This window comes from Phascolarctos cinereus, unplaced genomic scaffold (genome assembly GCF_003287225.1).
Source record: "Phascolarctos cinereus isolate Bilbo 61053 unplaced genomic scaffold, phaCin_HiC Scaffold_5;HRSCAF=322, whole genome shotgun sequence".
Lineage (NCBI taxonomy): Eukaryota > Metazoa > Chordata > Mammalia > Diprotodontia > Phascolarctidae > Phascolarctos > Phascolarctos cinereus.
In genome coordinates this window covers 478,088,156-478,108,387 of record NW_027555958.1, presented here as the reverse complement: position 1 = coordinate 478,108,387, position 20,232 = coordinate 478,088,156, and the positions used below count along the sequence as shown (strand labels likewise).

Sequence of the window (20,232 nt, the reverse complement as noted above, 5' to 3'; positions counted from 1 at the left end):
ATGTCATTTACTTCTACATTACCCCCAACCTTGGGCAATCTAAACAAAGAATCTATATCCCCCACCCAAGCCAAAGCAAAAGACCATGGGGGTGGGCAGGGAGTTTCACCATAGATTAGGAGTCTGATTTAGTTGGGTGGAGTAGAATGTTAATCCTATCATCCATCAGCCCAGTCCTGGAGAGATTGGACAAGGAACAGGACAGGGAAAGAAAGCTGGGGTCTCCCCAATTTTAATAATTAGCTATTAATATGAGAGAGAAATAAGCTTTTCTCTCAAATGCCTTGCACATAGTATGCCTTGCATATAATTTTAAGCATATAATTGCATATAATTCTAATAATTCTAAGGTATATAAGGCTAGGTGGTACAGTGGATAGAGCATTGGGCTTGGACTCAGGAAGACCCATCTTCCTGAGTTCAAATCCAGCCTCAGATACTTATTAGCTGTGTGACCCTGAGCAAGTCACTTAACCCTATTTGCCACAGTTTCCTCATCTGTCAAATGAGCTGGAGAAGGAAATGGCAAACCACTTTGCCATCATCTTTGCCAAGAAAACCCAAAATGGGGTCACAGAGAGTCAGACTGGGCTGAACAACAGAAAACAACAAAATGCTACATAAATGGGACCCTAAGTTGCAGGGTTAGTATGTTTTGTTGAATTCAGTTTATAAGAAAGTTGAAAAGGATTGTTTTGAACTAATGCAATGATTTTCTTTTTTGACTGAAAGGAAATGATATAACCAGAAAATTGTGCCACATGGAAGTTTTCTAGGTTTCATTTCTTTATTATTCTGTATACTCCATCTTCATCTCTACACCTCCACACCCCTTCCCCATCGAAGAGTCAAGTATGACCTTGAGGCTTGGATTTTCCAATAATAATAATAAATAAGGGAGCATTACTGGACCTAGGACCTCACTGGGATAAAGAACTCCAGGGAAGGAAAAGCCTGCTACCTGTACAGGGCAGCAGCCTCTCTGCACCTACGAGCCTAAGAGAGTTGCCTGGGGGACTGAGAGGCTAAGGGGCCTCTCCAGGGTCACGGGGCCAGACTGAAACACAGTTTTCTGGGGCTCCAAGTCCAGCTGTCTATTCACTAAGCCAGCTGCCTCTCAATAATAACACCCACTACCTGCATTGCTTTAAGGTTTGCAAAACCCTCTTCAGGCACTTCGTCTACAGTCTCAAAGATAAGTGCTATTACGATCGTCATTTTAAAGACAGGATGATTGACACACAGAGGGGTTAAGTGGTTTGCCCAGAGTCATACAGCAAGTCAGTATCTGATGTAAGATTTGAAAACAGGTTTTTCAGACTCCAAGTACTGTCCAATAACTTGAATTTCAGTGTGAATGAACTGATTTGCCAAAGATGGAAACACAAGGAATTTTAACAAAGGGAATGGTCCTAAAATTCCAAGGTATCTCTTGGAGAATGATAGATGTAACCCAACCTTCTGAGGGCCAGAACTACAAAATGCTGTGCTGATAGCATCTTAAAATAAAGGCTTTGGGTCTTTTTAGTTTCAAAAATCTTCAAGGATCTTTTTGATCTCAAAGAATCTATCTACTTTCAGTAGCTTTAAACTATAATTGCCAAGGCTCCTTGATGGGGAAAAAATCAAGGACTCAAAAAAAAAAAGCCTCAATACAGGCTGGGGGGGGGAGGGAACTCTTTCCTGGTCTGCAAAAACCGTCAGCAAGAAGCTGTTTGCAATTCTTCTACATGGCATAGGATAGAGGAAAAGCTGGGAGCCAATGGGAGAGAGTCAGGTGGTCTCTCTGCCAGATAGCAGGAATATACAAAGAGTAAAGAGCTCAAAAGAATCCATATCCCAAGAAATTATGAACAAGCATAATCAACTTGTCTTCATTACCCACAAATATGGGATTTCCACTTCATCATCCAGGTCACTCTAAGTTTATAAAATGAAAAAAATCTCACTGGGAAATGTGTCAGCCACTTTCTCTGAGTGATGGACAAGTGCATTAACTTCACATAAATGTTCTCCCTAAACCCCCAAGCTAACAACAGGCTGTTTCCCTGGGGTATCTCCCAAGAGGGTTGAGCTTGACCTTCAAAGCCAGAGAAGGAGGAGGAGGAGAAGAGGAAGAGGAAGAAGAGGAGGAGAGGAAGAGGTAGAAGGAGGAGAGGAAAAGGAAGAAGGAGGAGGAGAGGAAGAAGGAGGAGGAGGAGGAAGAGAAGGAAAAGAAAGAGAGAAGAAAAAGGAGGAGAAGGAGAAACTTGGTGTTTTGTGACATTTATCTGCATGCTGCTTTTTAGCACCTAGAAATAATGGGAAGCATTGAGGAAAAAAGCTCCTATAAACACTGACAAACAAGGGACAGGCAGCCACTGTGACTCAGGACAGGGTCTAGCTCATCTAATCGAATCTCTCTTTCAGCAAGCTGGCTACCTGTTCAATTTATTTTTAAGAACTTTAATATAGTAGACTTTGGTTGTATTTTCATGAAATAATTTCACTGTAAACTATTTGGATCAATCAACAACCAAGAACCTGCTTTATGCTAGGAAATATGGATACAAAAACAAAGAAACAGTCTCCATTTTCAAGCACCTTCGTTCTGAATAAAATAAAAAAGTTCTTTCTTGTTTGCTTTGTTTTTCAAATAGGATTTTGGGTGACTTTCATTCAAAAATTAATTTCTGGGAAGATTCCAAAAGGAAACTATATCTCCTTGCCTGTGGTTGCCTTCAAAAGGCAGTTGGTTTTAGGATTACAGAGCCCAGATTCAAATCCTTCCCTTGTCATTACTCTCTATGAGATGTTTGACAGGTCGCTTTATGCCTCCGCTTCTGGCCTCTTCTTTGCACAAGAAGGGCTGGGCTGGAGGGGCTCTGATCACCTTCCCAGCTTCCTCTCCAGGCTCCTCTAACCTGAGTTCAAATCCTGGCTCCTCCCCTTGGTTTTTCTGTCCTAATTTAACTACTACACACCTCTGGGCCAAATTTCCTTTTCTGTAAAGTGAGGAGCTTGGATGATGTGACCTTTACTGTCCTTCTAATTCTTATGTTTCTAGGTATTTGGAGGCTGATTCTATCTACCATTTTTAATGTTTTCTAATATAACATAATATATATGATCCATTATTTATTTGTTTATTTTTCACACAAAGGCATGCAAAAGCCCAGGAAACTCTCTAATGCTACAAGTTATACAATGATTGTCATGTGCATTGGTCAAAGATACTTCTTACTAGAAATCCCCTTTATCAAAGACAGACATCATAGATCTACATAGGAAGAAGAAGAGGGTGGGTGGGGGGAGTACAGATCACATGAAAGAACATCCTAAGCAAGTATGTGTGCATGCATGTGTGTATATGCATATGTACATGTGTCTGCACACACAAACATGAGTAAAATATTCCTTGATTCTGGGTATCAGAGACTTTGAGGAAACATTGACTAACGCTGGTGAAGGCCTCCCACACCATAATACCATTGATTTCATTGCTGAATATGGGGACGTGGCAGCTGCTGGCTCTAGCTGGGTCAGCAATTCAAGCGGTAATGTAGCAAAAGCTATTTTTCCTTTCATGGAACAAACATAAAGTTCTTCATTAAAAATGTAGCTGCTGAGAAGAGCACAAAACAAAACCCCAGCCAGCCTTTCCCACCTTTACCCGTCCACACCAGACTCACCGAGGACGGGGACAAACACCCAGGATCTGCTGGTTCCAAATTCCCCACTGAGGCACAAAGCATCCCCCCTTCCCCAGTTATAAATCACAGCATGAAGTTTTTGTGAGAGCACATGTGTTCATGTGTGCTTGTTTGTGTATGTGTATAGCACATATACAGAATATGGCACAGAACACAACTTTCTCTAGGTTCTCTGTCTCTCTGTGTCTCTGTTTCAGTGTTTCTGTCCGTCTCTCTCTCTCCCTCCCTCCCTTCCTCACTCTCCATTACACTGACACCATTAACTCTTATACACACCAAAAGTCAGGAACAACACTAATGTAACATTTACTCAATGGAAGGCAAAAGTAAGAAAATTGAAACACAACAGAGCATCCACAAACCTAGGTCACAACCCATCAACAAATACAGGGCATGTTGGGGAGAGAATGGGGATAAACTTATAGAAATCTAGCAATGATGCATGTGAGTAGAGAAATCTATGTTCTTGGGGAAACTTATGCCTCTGGATTATAGGTGTAGATGTTTGTGATCTCTTTGGGAAACAACCTACCGCTCTATACCTGTTTCTCTTTTAGTCTCCCCACTTTCCTAATGGATGACGGCACCTCTTTGCTACTCTCAATCTGCTGAAACAGGATGAAGCTATTTTATCTCATTGTAGCCTAAGCCCTGGAGTCTGCAGAGCTTCTCACATCTATTCCCTTGCCTAGGCACTGAGGCAACGTGAAACTCATTTGATGAAAAGCAGCCCCCTTCAATCCTGGGATCTGAAAACCTGTTCAGGTCTTGCTCTCTATATATGTTAAGATGTTTTCCCCTTGAACCACAGAGGGTGATAAAGGGCAATGTAAGTAGGTCATCAAAGGGTTTCCCCTCTCCCAAACTATAGATAACACTGGAGAACAAAGAAGTCTTTCACTAGCCACCTCTCTAAACAGAAGAGTGTGGTGCTTTTATCACTCAGCTCCCAGCATTATGGTTTTCCTCCAATCAGATCAGCTCCTCACAACTCCTACAGCACCAGTCTATCAGCCTATCAACCTCAATGCCTGTCAGCTTCTCAATTCCACTAGTTTCCATGTTATGCCTTGTCTGCACAAGTCTCTTCATTGCTTCTCTAAGTCTTCTCAAACTATGGTTTCTCAACTGGTTTCTAATAGCTCAGATGAAGACCTTTTCACGTATAGTCACTCATTTCTAACTTAGGTTGAGAAACCCAAGTCTCAATGTCCATAATTCCAAAACAAATAGTCAATGTTTATAATAATAACATAGATTATGTAATAGTTATTATACATTAGTTCCATAGTCCCCAGTTATTCAATTCAGAATATTCTAGCATTAAGGTCCCCCCAAATTGCCTTCTTGGCAACAATGCACTGTAGCCCCCCAGTCATCCCTTTAGTTTCTGAGAGGTAGTACCTTCTCTGGGATTCTTTTAATGCTTTTTATCTGTGGAGGAATGCTTTCTCTCACTTCCTTAGAACCATTTGTGATTCTCTTTAGGTTGCTTTTCTCTGTGTTTCCCAGTAACATCCTTTTTATGCCCATGTCAGAAAATAAAATGTTCACATAAGAAAGGAACATGTTCATTTGTACATTTGTCACTTTGGAATTCTCAAGTTGTACTGTGACTCCTGAAATGTATAAGTTTATTTAGAAGCTGTACCTCACAGGGAACTTACAACGAACTGGTAAACCCAGTACATTTGTCTGATGTAATGTTATTTACACTAGACAAGCCTTACAAGACCAGCAAGACATGCTTCGGTGTTGAAAAAAGTCAGAGAAAGGGTGCTGTTCTTGCACTCCCAAATCACTGCCAGCGTCACAAGGCTACACTTAGCTTTCCTCGGCCTCACTTTCTCCATCTGCAAAATGAATGGGTGAAAAGCAGAACGATGTATTATTGGCCTGAGCATTGAATCTGGAACCTGGTAATGAATCCCAACTGTCCTCAGTTTCCTCACCAATAAAATAAGGGCATTGGAACAAATAAACTTTAAGGTCTCTTTGAGCTTTATGCTTTCCATGAATGCCAAGCTGTATCATTCAAATTTCAAAAGACTAAGAAGCTGGAACAGATACATTTTATTTGCTTGTGTGTTGTCTCCCGTGATGGAATCAAGTTCTTTAAGGAAAAAGATTATTTCACTTTTGTCTTGCATCCCCAACACCTACCAGTGTCTGACACATAGTAAGCCCTTCATAAATGACTGATAGCTAATATGTGGGATGACTGAATCAGGCTGGAATGATGGGCTGAAACAAATGCTATAAATGTCCTAGACTGGAACAGTAGTGGCCACTCACAGGCCCAATCCACTGCTGACTGGCACAGAGCCCTGACCTGCTCTTTTTTCAACACCACTTTCCTCCTCCTTAGGCAGCCAGGTGACCCTCTACTCCTAAGGGCTAGCCATATCGATGCTGTAGTTTTCAGATCTCTTTAGCCTCCTGTGTTTCTGAAATCCCAAGGTCAAGTGATATACCAGCCTGAGCCACTCCACAGCCGTCGTTAGAGGCAAATGTAATCTCACTCAGCAAAACCAGATTTCAATATAGCTTTTGACAAAGCTTTTTGTGATTTTTCTAAGGGTAGAATGGGAACATGTGACCTAAATGATGACCTAATAGGATGAATTCAAAACTGATTGAATGATTGGGCTCAAAGCATATTGATCACTGGATTGACAATGACCTGGAAGGAAGAAAGTCTATAATATTTTAATCTCCCTGGTTATAGGTCCACCCCTTCTAAATCTTCTTAGGAGGATCATCATTCATGTTCTTCCCTCTCACCAAGGAGGTCTGAGACTTTGTCAACAGTTTTTGTCTCTTCCATTTATCAACATCTCTAGTGGTGATTTCATGAACTCTTCTGACTATAGTTCCCATCTCTCTGTCCATGATTCCCATGTCTGTATATCTTGCCACAGGCTCTCTTCTGAGTCCCAGGTCCACACCACCTTTTTATCTCAAATTAATTGGATTGTTGATATCCAAAGCTCTCTCTCTTCCTCACTCCTCCTTTTCTGTTGAGACACCAGCACGCATCTGGTCCCCAAAGTTGGATGCCTTGGAGTCATTCCCCACTGCTCATTGTTCCTTTCCTCTTCATATCTGACTAATTGCATGTCCATGTCTCTCAGACCCACCCATTCTCTCCACTCACACAATGACCCTCTTAGTTCTGCATCGCTTCTCTAAGCAAACAGTCTTCTGATCATTTTCTCAAATCTTTTCCCTCTGTGATCTATCCTCCACAAAACCAACACAAGGATATTCCTAAAGTACAATTTTGACCACGTCACTCTGCTATTCAAAAAGCTCCTCTGGCCAGTAGTTGCTGTCAAGAAAAAATATAAATGTTAAAATACTTTACAAAAAAGGATATCAATGAAAACAAATTTTAAAAACCCAAGCCAAAAAGAAGTCCAATGAACTTAAAAAACAAAACACTTCATACTTTAGTTCCAACTTCCCCATCCAGGTTCATTATACAATCTTCCATTTCATGCACTCACATTTCAGCCAGACGAGTCGACTTCTTTTTCTTTGTACATGCCATTTCATCTCTTGCCTCCATGCCTTTACCTCAGCTGTGCCCCATAGCTAGTATACATTCTCTTCTCACCTCCACCTCTTCAAATACTTATTTTCCTTCAGAGTTCAAGTGTCACTTGCTCCATGAAGTCTAATTCTCACAAGAAAATAACTGTATTTCTACAGTATAGATTTTTTATTTACATATATGTGTGTTTTGTTTCTCTCAATAGAACAAGTTTATTAAGGGTAAATAGGTATTTTTTTCTTTCTATCACCATAGCAAAGTGCTCAGTGCATAGTAGGTGCCCAACAAAGCTTTTTTGAATGAATGAACAGTGAATAATGAATAAATGTGCATCAAAGCTCTATCCTCTGGGCAGTCCTGTTCAAGACTTTTTATCAGTGACTCAGATGACAGCAGAGATGCTACACTTGGAATATTTCAGACAACATAAAGTGAAGAGGGATCACTAATTGCCAGATGACAGGATATGCATTCCAAAGTACATTGGCAGGATGCACGTGACTTTAAAAAAAAAAAAACAGCTGCCAAAGGAGAAATGCTGAGGTGCAGCATCCTTCACCTGTTAATCCAGTGAACAAGATTTCAGAATCACACCTGACCCCAAGGTCAATGTCAGCAGTGCCACCTCCCCAGAAAAGGCCATTTTATTTAGATCAACAACTACAAGGAACCTACAAAGCCAATCTAGCTCCCAATGGATAGAGGAGGAGACTGTGGACACCGGGAAACACTCAGGGATTTGCCCTAGGTCACCCAGATGGAGAACTGGGACTCCAAATCCATTGAGAAGATGGCTGGAAGTGAGATGATTCTCACAGGCCAAAGAAGGGGGGGGCGTTATCTGCTTAATTCGATTAGTTTCAATTTCAAATCAGTATCCTGAGTGCCTACTGGATGCCAGGTCCTAGAGATAGGAAGACCAAAATGAAATTTCAAGAGAGACGGAATGTTACCAACTGGGAGGGGATTAGAAAGGGCCAAATGTTGGCCCCTGAGCTGTGCTGGGCTTCCAAGCTGAGCTGGGGCTCCATGCCCCTTCCAGTCTAACTGGCATGACTCTCAAGGCACAGAGAACAGTCATTACACAGAGAGGCCATTTTTCTGATGACAATCTCTGGGTGGAGGGGCAGGGAAGCATCCCCTTGTCAAGTTTATTCTGGGATGCCCAACCATTCTGAAGGTGTTTGCTTCTAAAGAACTGACAGTCTGAGTGGGGGAAGGAAGATTCTGCCTCTCCTTCAAAAATGGACACAAACACTCTCCCTTCTCCAGTGTTGCTGTCACTGTCAGAATATTAAGCTTCCCAGTAAGTTCTCCACTCATTACCAGGCCACCCCAGCTTTGTGACAGGCTAGCCCTAATACAAATCTTAAGAGCTATCTTCGACCTTCCAAAAATAGTAGTGTGAGATTTCTTTAGCGAATGTGAGAGGGTGAGGGGCTATAAATCTCCACCAGTAATGCTGCTTATTCAATTTAAAGCTAGGAGCTTGAAGGAGATTAATGAGATCAGTTGTCCACTGGTCGAGGGAAGAACAGAGGCTCTAGCCTATCTTATTCCATCTCCTGTTGGAATCATTGTAAGTGTTATGTAATGTGACATTCACACATTATTGAAGGCGTTAAAGGGACAGATTGAAACGTGCTAATCAGAGGGTCATTTTTCATTTGCTTGCAGCCTCCAAAATTAATGATGCCCTTCTTTTTCTATTAAGGCTTTTAAAAAAATAGTTATATTAAGAAATGGAATGTGGGAACAGTAAGAACATCACTGTTGAAATTTCATTATATTTCCCCATGGTAACGAATCCCATCAGGGCTGGAAAGCAGGCTCCAAAAACCAAAACAGATCCTGTTCTGGTTCATTAAATTTCTAACAAAACACTTGGTTAAAAAGGATATTTTCACAGAAGCACAAAATTTCAATGCCAGAAGCCACCCAGGCCAAGCCATCCCTGAATGGGAATCCCCTCACAGCATAGCTGAAAAATGGAGCCCTCCAACATTGCTTCAAGACCTCAAGACCCTTCCCCTCTCAAGTCCACTTGTTCCAAGTTTGCCAGGGTGTGTGTGTTTGGTCTGAGCCTTTATAAGGAACTCAGATGATCTTTCCATTCTCCTAACTGGGTTCAGGACAGGGTCCTTCATGGACAGTGGGAGGGGAGGCCAGGGTGACCTGGGTCTCTCTGAAGGACCCAGAATGCCTTGGTGGCCTCAATGCACAAAATAAAGGAAAGTCCAATATTGAATTTCCCCTGAGGATGCATAGAAGCCTCCCAGGAAGTGTTTTGGTGTTTTAATTACATATGAAACTGCTTCAAAATGTCATCATAAATAATTTAGAAAGACGTAAGCCAACACACGCACTAACACACACTTTCTCTGGAGCTGTGGTTTTCCTATTCATGCTAGGAACTTGGATTGTTTGGAATTCGTCAGTGTGAGACAAGTCCATTCCTTCTCTTTGAGTCCAGCTCAGAATAAGCCCCAGCCTTGTCAGTTTGTTTAGTAACATTCTTGTTAAATCATTTAAAATGAATCTGCTACAAGGAAAGCATCTGCCTTCGGCAGGAGGAGATAAGTTTGTATCAAGTTTTGGAAAGCCAACTGCTAACTAGTCGACATTTCAGGCGCTAGGTGGCGCCATAGTGCACAGAGCGCCTGGCCTGGAGTCTGGAAGACTCCTCTTCCTGAGTTCACATCTGGCTTCAGACACTAACTAGTTGTGTGACCCTAGGCAAGTCACTTCACCCTGTTTGCCTCAGTTTCCTCATCTGTAAAAGGAGCTGGCGAAGGAAATGGCCAACCACGCCAGTATCTCTACCAAGAAAACCCCAGCTGGGGCCATGAAGAGTCAGGCACAACTGTAAATCACTCAACAGTACAACTAGTTGAAGCTAGGGAGAGCTGCGTTCTTCCTCCTCTCTGCCCCATCCCGCAGACCACTCACGTTTTCTGTTTTCCCTTCCATAAGGCAATCTCCCACCGCCATGTTTTTGCACAAACTGTTCCAAGATTAAGCCCAAGAGATGCTTCCTCCAGGAAGAGATGCTTCCTCCAGGAAGCCCATCTTGATCTCCCCAGGTGCTGGTGCTCTCCCCCACCAGGAACTATTTTGTTTTGACTTTATAAGTCTCTGTCTGCCTGCTGTCCTCTTCCAGTAGAATGGAAACTCCCCAAAGGCAGGCTCTAGTTAATTTTCACATCCCTGGTCCCTTACCCAACGACCGGCCCAGAGCAGACGTCTAATAAATGTTTTCTGTGTGAATTGGCGAGTTTCACTGAGCTTAGTTTTCTTTCTTTGAGACATCAGCTTCGGTGTATCACGGTGGGAAATTACAGGGAACGGGGGCCACACCAGGGACTTCAGTCCAAGGGAAGGAGCTCTCCAAAAGCAATTATCACCACATTAGAACAGAACTGAATGGAGAGTAATGAGGCCGGCTCCTCCAGGCACAGACACAAAAATCAGGCTTTGTAGCTGCCATTTTAAATGGCGTGGGAATAACGGAGTCCTGAGGGGGGGTTTCTCTTTTTTCTGCTCAGATGAAGAGGAGAATAGACCGCCTAAAAGGACTGTATGATTCCTATTTCTCCACCCTTACCGACCACACCCTTCCCAGAATTGGAGACAATATTATCCCATGAGCTCAGAATTAGACAAAACACCTGCCAGTCGAGAACCCTTCCCCCTTCTCTCCCTTTGACAACAAACAATTTGGTTTCCCTGATCTACTGTGCTCTTTGATAAGCAGCCCTGGCAGCATAGTAGGTAAAGCACTGAGCGTGAAGCCAGGAAAACCTGGGTTCAAACCCAGCCTCAGATACTTACCAGCTATGTGACCCTGGCTGAGTCATTTGCTCTCTGCCTGATTAAATTTCCCCCTCTATAAAATGAAAACCACAGCACCTAGTCTCAGGTCCTTGTGAGGGTCAAATGAGATAACATTTGTGAAGCATTTAGCACAGTGCCTGGTACACAGAAGGTGCTTAATAAATGCTCATTTCCTTCCTTCCTTCCTTCCTTCCTTCCTTCCTTCCTTCCTTCCTTCCTTCCTTCCTTCCTTCCTTCCTTCCTTCCTTCCTTCCTTCTTTCCTTCCTTCCAATAATCTACAATGTAACGCTGTACCTCTGCTGAATTCAGTAACATTAGAGGATGGGTCATGGGATTCCAGAATTGTAAGGGATCTCAGAAGCCATATAGTCCAACCTTTACCTGAAGCAGGGACCCACTGAAGAGTTCCCCAGACTCCCCGGCTTTAGAGATCCCACCTGACTTTGGGCCATCTGAACTCTGAAGAGCAAACCATCTAGGCCTTTCTCTAAGTCATGGATAAAAAGACTAACTCTTCCAAGGCCACACAGCATCATCTCCATCCTCCATAGGAGACCACCCCCCACCCTGATGCTAAACCTGTGTCCACCCACCCACCCTTCTGAATCTCCAATCATCTCATCATCTAATCCATAGCCTTCCATCTTTTCCACAAGAAGAGTTAGTGATGCTTCGGCAAGTTTCGCCACCATCCAAGGACACTCTCTCCATAGCATTCCTCCCATCCACTAGCTCAGTCATCCTGTCACTAAAGGAAGTGAGGTTAGGCTGGCTTGGCCCGTGCTTGAGGATGCCAGCCTGGTTCCTAGATATTTACCAGCTGCCTCTTGAAGGAACCATTCTAGTTCAGGGACTTGTCCGAATTTACACAAGCATGAAGCCAGCTCCCTGACTCCAGGGTCAGTGCTTTTTCAGCTGAACGAATCAGCTAATGCCTGAAGCCAAGGAATTCCCAAAGGCACAGGAAAAGAGACAACTTTCCAGGCATGGGGATCTGCCTGAGCAGAGGCATAGGGGCTGGAGACTCTCCAGTGAGCTGGAATGGGAAGGACACACTCACGGTCTGGCCAGTGCAGGATGGACGCCAAGGGGCTGGCTGACGCCTCTGGGGGAAAGCAGGGATTCTTCTAGATGGAATGAGATGGACCTGCGTTCCAGTCTCGGCTCCACCCCTGAGACCTGGGTGCGCTTAGGGTCATCACGGTCTCTTTCTGGGCCTCAGTTTCTTCATTTGTAAAATAAGGAAGGAGGACTGGGCGCCCTTTAAGCTGTTTTCCAGCCCTAAATCACCAACCTTATTATCCTGTCCAGGTCCTGATTATCCTTTACAGCCCAGTCCAAACTCAGCATGAAAGCTGGCCTCCTCCCCAAGCCCAGGACACCCCTCCTGCCCTCTGAGTTCCCAAGACCCCGACTTATGGGCCCTCCTCTGCCCCTTAGCCCATGTTCTGGGGGCAGCCTTACAGGGTCATCTAGGTTGTCATGTGGATTTCTTCTGCCTCCAACTGGAGTATATACTTCTGAGGAGCATGTGTGTACACACACACACACACACACACACAACACACACACACACACACACGTGTACATATATATATAATGTGTATAAATGCGTATGCACATGTGTATGTATATTGCACATGTGTATACATGCATGTATAAATGTACACTAATATGCCTCTGTGTGTATATATACACGAGTGTATTGCATAAATACATAAGCATGTGTATGTCTGCATTTGTGTGTGCACGTGTGTATTGCACGTCAATATGCCTCTAATTGTATATATAGATGTATCTAACTCTCTGTATGTAGCTATATATGTACACATGTGTATATAAAACCATTCATCAAAAATATATAATCTAGAGCAATATATAATGTGTATATATATTATATATATATATATATATATATATATATATGTGTGTGTGTGCATACACATATGTATCTCATACATACGTATAACGTAGAATTTAGAAGTAAAAGGGACCTGACTTCAGATGCCATTGGCTCTAACTTTTCTCATTTTACAGATGAAGAAACTGAGGCCCAGAGAGATTAAGCAATCACTTCAGGTTCCCACAAGTGACAAGGATGTGAAGCAGAACTTGAACCCAGCTCTCCCTGACTCTCCTGCCTCTCATATTTCCTTACCTTCTGTGATTATCTGCACAGAATAGGAAGCTCCTTTGGATAATCCCGGTCATGCTCCGCTCCTTCCCCAGTGCATCTGGGGCTTTGGCTCTAAGCCTGAGAACCACCTGGCATTTGCACCATCTTCTCTCACCACTTTCTTCCTATGATCCTCTTGGGTGAGATGAAAGCACTGGGACTTGGAGCAGGTCTCTCTTTCGTTCTTTCATTCCTTTGAAGACTCTGAACACCAAATGCCTTTGAAGTGTAATTTTTTTTCTTTCATTTTCTTGAGACAATAAAGGTCAAAAGAGACTAGGGTCATCTGCCCACCATTGGCCCAAGTCCCTCTGGCCGAGGGTCCCCTCTGCCTTATGGAGGAGAGTTTGAGCAGCATCTCTGCCACCCAAAGCCATCTCAAGGAGGCCAGAGACAGGGGGAGAGTTTCAACTTCACTAAAATATTCACAGCCACACCTCCGTGGAAATACACTGGGTGGTGGGAGATAACCAAGAAAGGACTGGCCTTGCCTCTCAACCTCTGTGTGCCTCAGTTTCCTCATCTGCAAAGTGAGGTGATGGACTAGGATGAGATGGGATTTATTACAACATTAGATTTTGGTTTCTCTGATCCAAAATATGAAAGACATCGATAAAACTGTAAAAGTCTCAAGGAAGGATGAGGGATCAGAAGGTCTTCATCATAGTTTCTCCTCAAAACTGCGGACTGCCCAAAGGCCAGGCTGGATGGAGAGTGACAGCCTCTGATGGGGCTGCCGGGAGACCAGGCTCCCTGGTACATTGGCAACATTCCTATCTCTGTCAGCCTGTGGTTCAGTGGGCAGGCTCCCATCCCAACTCAGACACTTCCTGGCTGGTGACTCTGATCAAGGCACTTGACAAGATCTGTGGGCCTCAGTTTCCCCAAATGCAAAATGAGGTTGGACTTGACTATCTCTAAGGTCTGTTCCACTCCACATCTGTGACCCTATGATCCAATGTTCTCCCATCATCTCAAAGAACCATCTCTCAATTTCTTTTCCACTAGGCCAGGGCCTCCTTACCACTCAAATGCATGAATACATGCACACATATACATACATATAGCACACATGTATGCACAGAGATCCACTTTACACAAGGCACACATATGCATGAACATACACACAGTACACACACATGCACACACACAGACACAGACACGAGCACTGTGCCCAGGTCTGGGCAACTTGGTGGTGTGGCGGACAGAGAGCTGGGCCTGGAGTCAGGAAGATGAGTTCAAATCTAGCCTAGCTATATGACCCTAGGCAAGTCACATGGCCGTTGCCTGCCTCAGTTTCCCCAATGGTAAAGTGGAGATAATAAGAGCACCTACTTCAGGGAGTTGTTGTGAGGATCAGATGAGGTCATATTTTTAAAGAGCTTAGCATAATGTCTGGTACATACTAGGTCTTGTATAAATGCCTATTCCCTCCTTCCCTGCCTATCCCCAAGAGGCAATACGCACACCAGGCACTTGCTCGCCTACCTTGTTTCTTTGATAGTGCTAATTAAAAAGTCTGCGCGCTCACACACACACACACACACAGAAAGAAAGAAAGAAAAAATAAGGGGGAAAACCACTTTTGCTATCTCCCTGGGAAATAGAATAAAATGAAATTGATTTTCTTCTTTATCAGCAAAGCCTGTGAATTGGAGGAACACGTCCTGGGAAGCCAGCCACATTAAATTTATCTTAATGCTGCTAAATGAACAAAAATGCTGTTTCCCTGTTAGTTATGAAAAATAGCCTAATCCCACCTGTTTCAATCCCCCCATCCTGGCCCCCCTGAAGCAGGGAGGGAAGCAAGGTTCAAACCAGATGGGAGTGAAACCCGATTATCTTTTCGCAGCAGCTCTCCGGCTGCTCCCGGTCTCCCCCCTGCATTCCTTTCTGCCTCCTTATGCTCCCGCTGCGGCAGTCCCTTCCCAATCGCCCGCCGTTCACTGATGGATTTCTCCTCTCCCGCTAGTTGCTGCTGCTGGCATCCTTTTACTTCCTAATGTCTCTCTAGTCTCCAAGGACGGACTGTCTGTAGTCTACCACAGTTCCAAACTAAAGAAATACAGAAGATGATACAGGGGACGGGTGAGTGAATAACACCTCTTAGACGCTAGGCTTGGTCCTCTGAGATGCTAGGCACGTCCTCAGTATGGTTCTCTCCTATCTTGGTTAGTTCAAATCCATCATGGAACTCTGATCCAGAGACAGGATGAAAACAAGCAGAGAAGCCTAGTATTCCTGGAGATTCTTTTTTCTTCCATCATCGCAGGAAAAGTGTGAAATCCGTCCAAGCCATCACACCAGGAGTAACAACATCAAGGCTGATCCATTAATTGATGTGCTTATTTATTAGGTATAGATAGCCCCCACTCTCTGAGCCAGAATCTCCACACTCCTGTGTGAACAAAGTAAGACCTCAGCCCCACGACAAAAGCCGTGGTGACTGAAACAGCCCCCGGTGTTCCCCCCAGCTCCTCCCAAGGGGAAGAAGCGGGGGCCGGAGCCGTGCAAACACAAGCTTGGACGTCAGAGGACTAGCGTTCAGGACTGGCCCCTGTGCGACCTTGGGTGACTGACAGAACGCCTTGGGGACTGGATTTCCTCATGTACAAAATGGGATGGCTAGACTAGCTGGGCATGAAGGTTCTTTCCCATCCTAAGATCTACGAGGAAAAGAAAGGGCAAATGCCACGGGAAATATCACTGCTGTGCTCTGCCAACACCGACATTCTTTTAAAATGTTTGTGTCAAAAAAAAGGTTAAAAAGTAACACTTCTGATGATCAAGTCAACTGCTGGATTTGGGCGGGTTTTTTTAAGTATCATGTAAATAATCAAACAAGCATCCACTTTGAGCCAGCGAGGGGATAGAATTCCAAAAGTGGGTCACGCCCTGCACTCAGCGAGCTTACAGACTAGACTGCTGGATGGGCCAGCAGAGAGAGCGTGGAGCTTGACAAATCCTGCCTTGGACATTGGCTGTGGGACCCTGGCCAAGTCCCTTTCACGCACTCGATAATAGCGCCTGTCTCACAAGACGCTGGAGGACCTAACGGCAGCTACTAAGAATGCGCGTTGATTGGGGGTGGGGGGTGAATCTCCTTCACTAGCCTTCTCCTCCTGGCTTCCACAGCGCAGCCAAGGGCACCACCAGGCACCCCCGTCTCCCAGCTTCCCTACCCGGGAGCCCCGGAGTTTTACTCTCATCCCTATCCCCGCATCCAATCAGATGCCAGTGTGGTCCATCACCTTCTCTCCACTCAGGACACAACCACGCAGGGCAGCCCCCATCACCTCTCACCTGGGCTACTGAAATCATTCCACAGGGCGGCCAAAGGGATCGTCCTCTGGTGGGCGTCAGGGGCACTTCATGGCCTTTGGAATGCAGGACAGCCTCTTCTGTTTGACATCCAAACCCCTGTATAAATGGGCTCTAGCCTATCCTTCCAGCTAAGGCAGCTGGGGCACAGTGAACAGAGTGCTAGATTGGAGTTAGAGTTCAAATCCAGCCTCGGACAATTACTAGCTGTGTGAGCTTGGGCAAGGTACCCAATCCCAGTTTGCCTCAGTTTCCCCATCTGTAAAATGGGGGGGTAATAGCCCCTACCTGGCAGTGAGATGCTAACTGTATAGCACAGTGTCTGGTGGATGGTAAGAGCTATCTGTCAGTATCATCTTCATCATCACCATTAATTACTGTCATTTCCAGACTGGTTACACTTCTTTCTTTCTTATATACTCTATATTTCAGCTGGATGGGCTTACTGACTCTTTTTTGACAGGGTATACTCCATTTCCCACCTCCACACCTTTGCCCTAGCTGACCCAAGGCCTGGAATACTCTCCCCCTTCAGTGTGGCCTGCTGGTCTCCCCTGCTTCCTTCCAGGCCCAGTTCCAATCACACTTTTGATCAGAAAGCCCCATTTCTCTCCACGCTACACTCCCACTCTCCAGGACTCTCTCTACAACCCTCCCCACTCCACCCTCCAAATACATTCATTATCTCCTCTTCCTCCCTTCCCCCCCAGCTTTCCAGTTTCCTTTTAGGTGCCGTCTTCTCCCATTAGGAATATGAGCTCTGTGAGGGCACGGGCTGTCCTTGTACACCTTCAAATGAGGTCATATCTGAAAAAGCACCTAGCCCCATACCTGACACATAGTAGGTGCTTAATAAATGCTCCCCCTTGACAAACAGGCTCTCATTTCATCCTCACAACAGCCCCGGAAAGGCAGGTATTATTATTACCCCCCTTTTACAGTAAAGAAGACTGAGGCTGAGAGAGGGCTAAGTGACTTGCTCAGGGTCACACAACTACTAGGCTGGAGGGCAGATTTGAACTCAGGTCTTCCTGAGTCCAGGCCCCATGCTCCATTCAACTTCACCACCACGTGAGGAACCAGGAGCCGCAGCCAGAACCAACCAGAATGAGAAGAAGCAGATGCACTGGGGGAACTGGCCAGCGGGTGAAGGGATCCTCAGCCACCCCTGCCTGCCCCCAAACCCATCTTGTTAGGCAGACTTTCACTCAAGGCCTCCTTGGAGTCTCAGTCATGTTCCACGGAGCCTCTGACCCCTAAGAATTCTGCTTCTTCACCACAAAGGCCCTGTGAACTCAGGCAGAGCTTGGGAACTGTGGCTCTGATGTGTTAGCATTGTTAGCAGAGTGTGAGTGGGCTGCAACATGTCCCCCATGTGGAATGCGGAAGAACTGGAGTAACAGATGTCACCAAGGAAATGTGTGATCAGCTGGCCATGCAGCAAGAGTAAGGGACGCGGCGCCGAGAGCCACTGTGGTCCACTGGGATCCCCAAGACGTTGTCAGGGAAAAGTAAGGAAGCCCCCAGCACACTGGGCAGCCCCTTGGGGCAAACTATGGGAGCACATGCAAAAGAGCTGCTCCAATGGGAAGGCATGGGGCTGGCATCTTCCTCATTGATGGTAATTTTCCAATTGAGGAGATCACCGATTCATCTGAGGAGGAGTTCCTACTCATATCCCTCTTGGTGATGCTACATGTCTATGGTTAGAACACACCAGTGAGGAGATCCAAAGGACAGTGGAGACATGAGGAAGCTACAGGCCAGTACCAACAGTGACCTGCCCTAAAAAAGGTCTATAAGAAACATCCTCCAAGACCGCAACAACCTGAAAAGGAAATGGTCCGGTCCCATCACAGTAGTAAGGAATTATAGACAAAAAGCTCCACTGCCTTACTCTTGCCCTGAAAAACCTTAGAAGGAGGTGAGGAAGGCGTTCAACCCATTGGCAAGATCTGGGAAGGAGTTCCAAAAACACAGGATTTTCACAGGATGGGTTGGACCTGCCCCAGAGAAGGGAGTGCCTACTCTGAGGAGACTGAAGATCCATCAGGGCCTTGGAGAAGCCCAGATTGGGCAGCCTGGGAAATGTCCTCAATGTGAAAAAAGTAGGCTTCCATTAGAAGCCACTTCAGATCATCAGAAAACCTGTGCAAGCACGGATGTTGGTTTGCTAGTGGCCAGACTCTACCGTGAAAACAGGCTAAGGACTGTGAATTGCCGTGTCTCCAGCTATGAACGATTCAGAGACTAGCCCAGAAAGGCTTTTCCTGCCGGCATTTTGATGAAAGCGGCTTCCCATCACAGGGCTGTTCCCGGCACCAACAATGTCTCACTTAGAGCTCACTCCATCTCTTTTTGTTGCTTTTTTTTTAACCTGTGATTTATTTGGTCTAAGTGGCTCCTGATGAGAAACTGCCTCTACCAAAACGGACCAACACCTTCACTGCAAATGACAGCCTTCTAGCGCTGTTCGGAGATTGGAGGTGCAGACACTGCCAGTAAGTGTCCTGGGCAGGAGCTGAGCTGAGCCCTTCCAGACACCACCGGGTGATAGAGTGGATAATGTGAGGGTGGGAGTCAGAGAGACCCGAGTTCAAATACTGCCTCAGATGTGTCCCAGCTGGGTAGCCCTGGGCCCATCATTCAACCTCTCTTTACCTCTCTCCCATCTGGAAAATGGGGATGACAAAGCTGCTTCCTCCCAGAGCTCTTGGGATGATTGAGTGAGACGATCTAAGTGAAGGGCTTGGCAGACATGAAAGTGCTATGAGATCACTGAGTGTCTCCCCACACTGCCTCTTCTACCTTAGCTAAAACCGCTTCCTTCTAGGACATCCCCAGTGGGACTGGTGAGAGCCCCCTACCCCCTGGCTTGCTCCTCCTCCGACATGACTTCCCATTATCCTCACTACATATACACTTATTGAGGTCTTCACGTTTTTCTCACTACTTCTCTAGACCAGGGCTGCTTGAACCAACATTTCCATTCCCCCAAAGCTGTTAACTTTGATTTCATTTCTCGGCTGCTCTGGAAACTGATTCCATTCACTCTTGTTATCTTGCCTTCAGTTTCCTCTCTAAATGTTGTTGAGATGCTCTGACTTAGTGGAGTCTCCAACTCCCGAGGTTTCTGCCTTATTGCTTTTCACTGTTTTGTGAAGGAGAGCTGTCCAGAGCCCTGTGACATTTTCCTCCATCACAGCTTCCAAATGAGCCCATATTCCAAGCAGGCACCGCCTTGGGCAGCCACAGCTCTCCGCTTGACAAGGAGAGAAAGCCTGTTGCGGAGAGCTCATTTCTGAGTTCCACTGGGCTCTTTCTTCATTTTGCTGCCTGCTTTACTCCCACTAACCTGTTCTAGGAAATAGCGATCAGCAGAGTCAATGTCTTTCTATTTAACCATTTGTTTTCTGATAAATAGGTCAGCACAGAGCCATTTGGTGCTTTCTCTTCCTTCCCTTTGTTCTACTTTGACGATGCTTTGTTTTTACCTTTGTTCTAATGAGTTGATGATCAGACAGATGATTCTACCTGGCCCCCCCCTACCCGCATACTCTCTTCACTCCCATCCATATACCACAAGGCTGCCAAGGAGATTTACTGTAAAGCACAGGCTTGACCAGGACATTCCCACCTACCGTCTGTAGGA

The 20,232-nt window shown here is 45.2% G+C and overlaps 1 protein-coding gene across 1 annotated transcript in view; it reads right to left on the bottom strand.

Moving 5' to 3' along the window:
- ST6GALNAC3 (ST6 N-acetylgalactosaminide alpha-2,6-sialyltransferase 3) overlaps positions 1–20,232 on the bottom strand; it is a 623,421-nt gene that overhangs the window by 399,110 nt on the left and 204,079 nt on the right. The gene's annotated exons all lie outside the window — the stretch shown is intronic.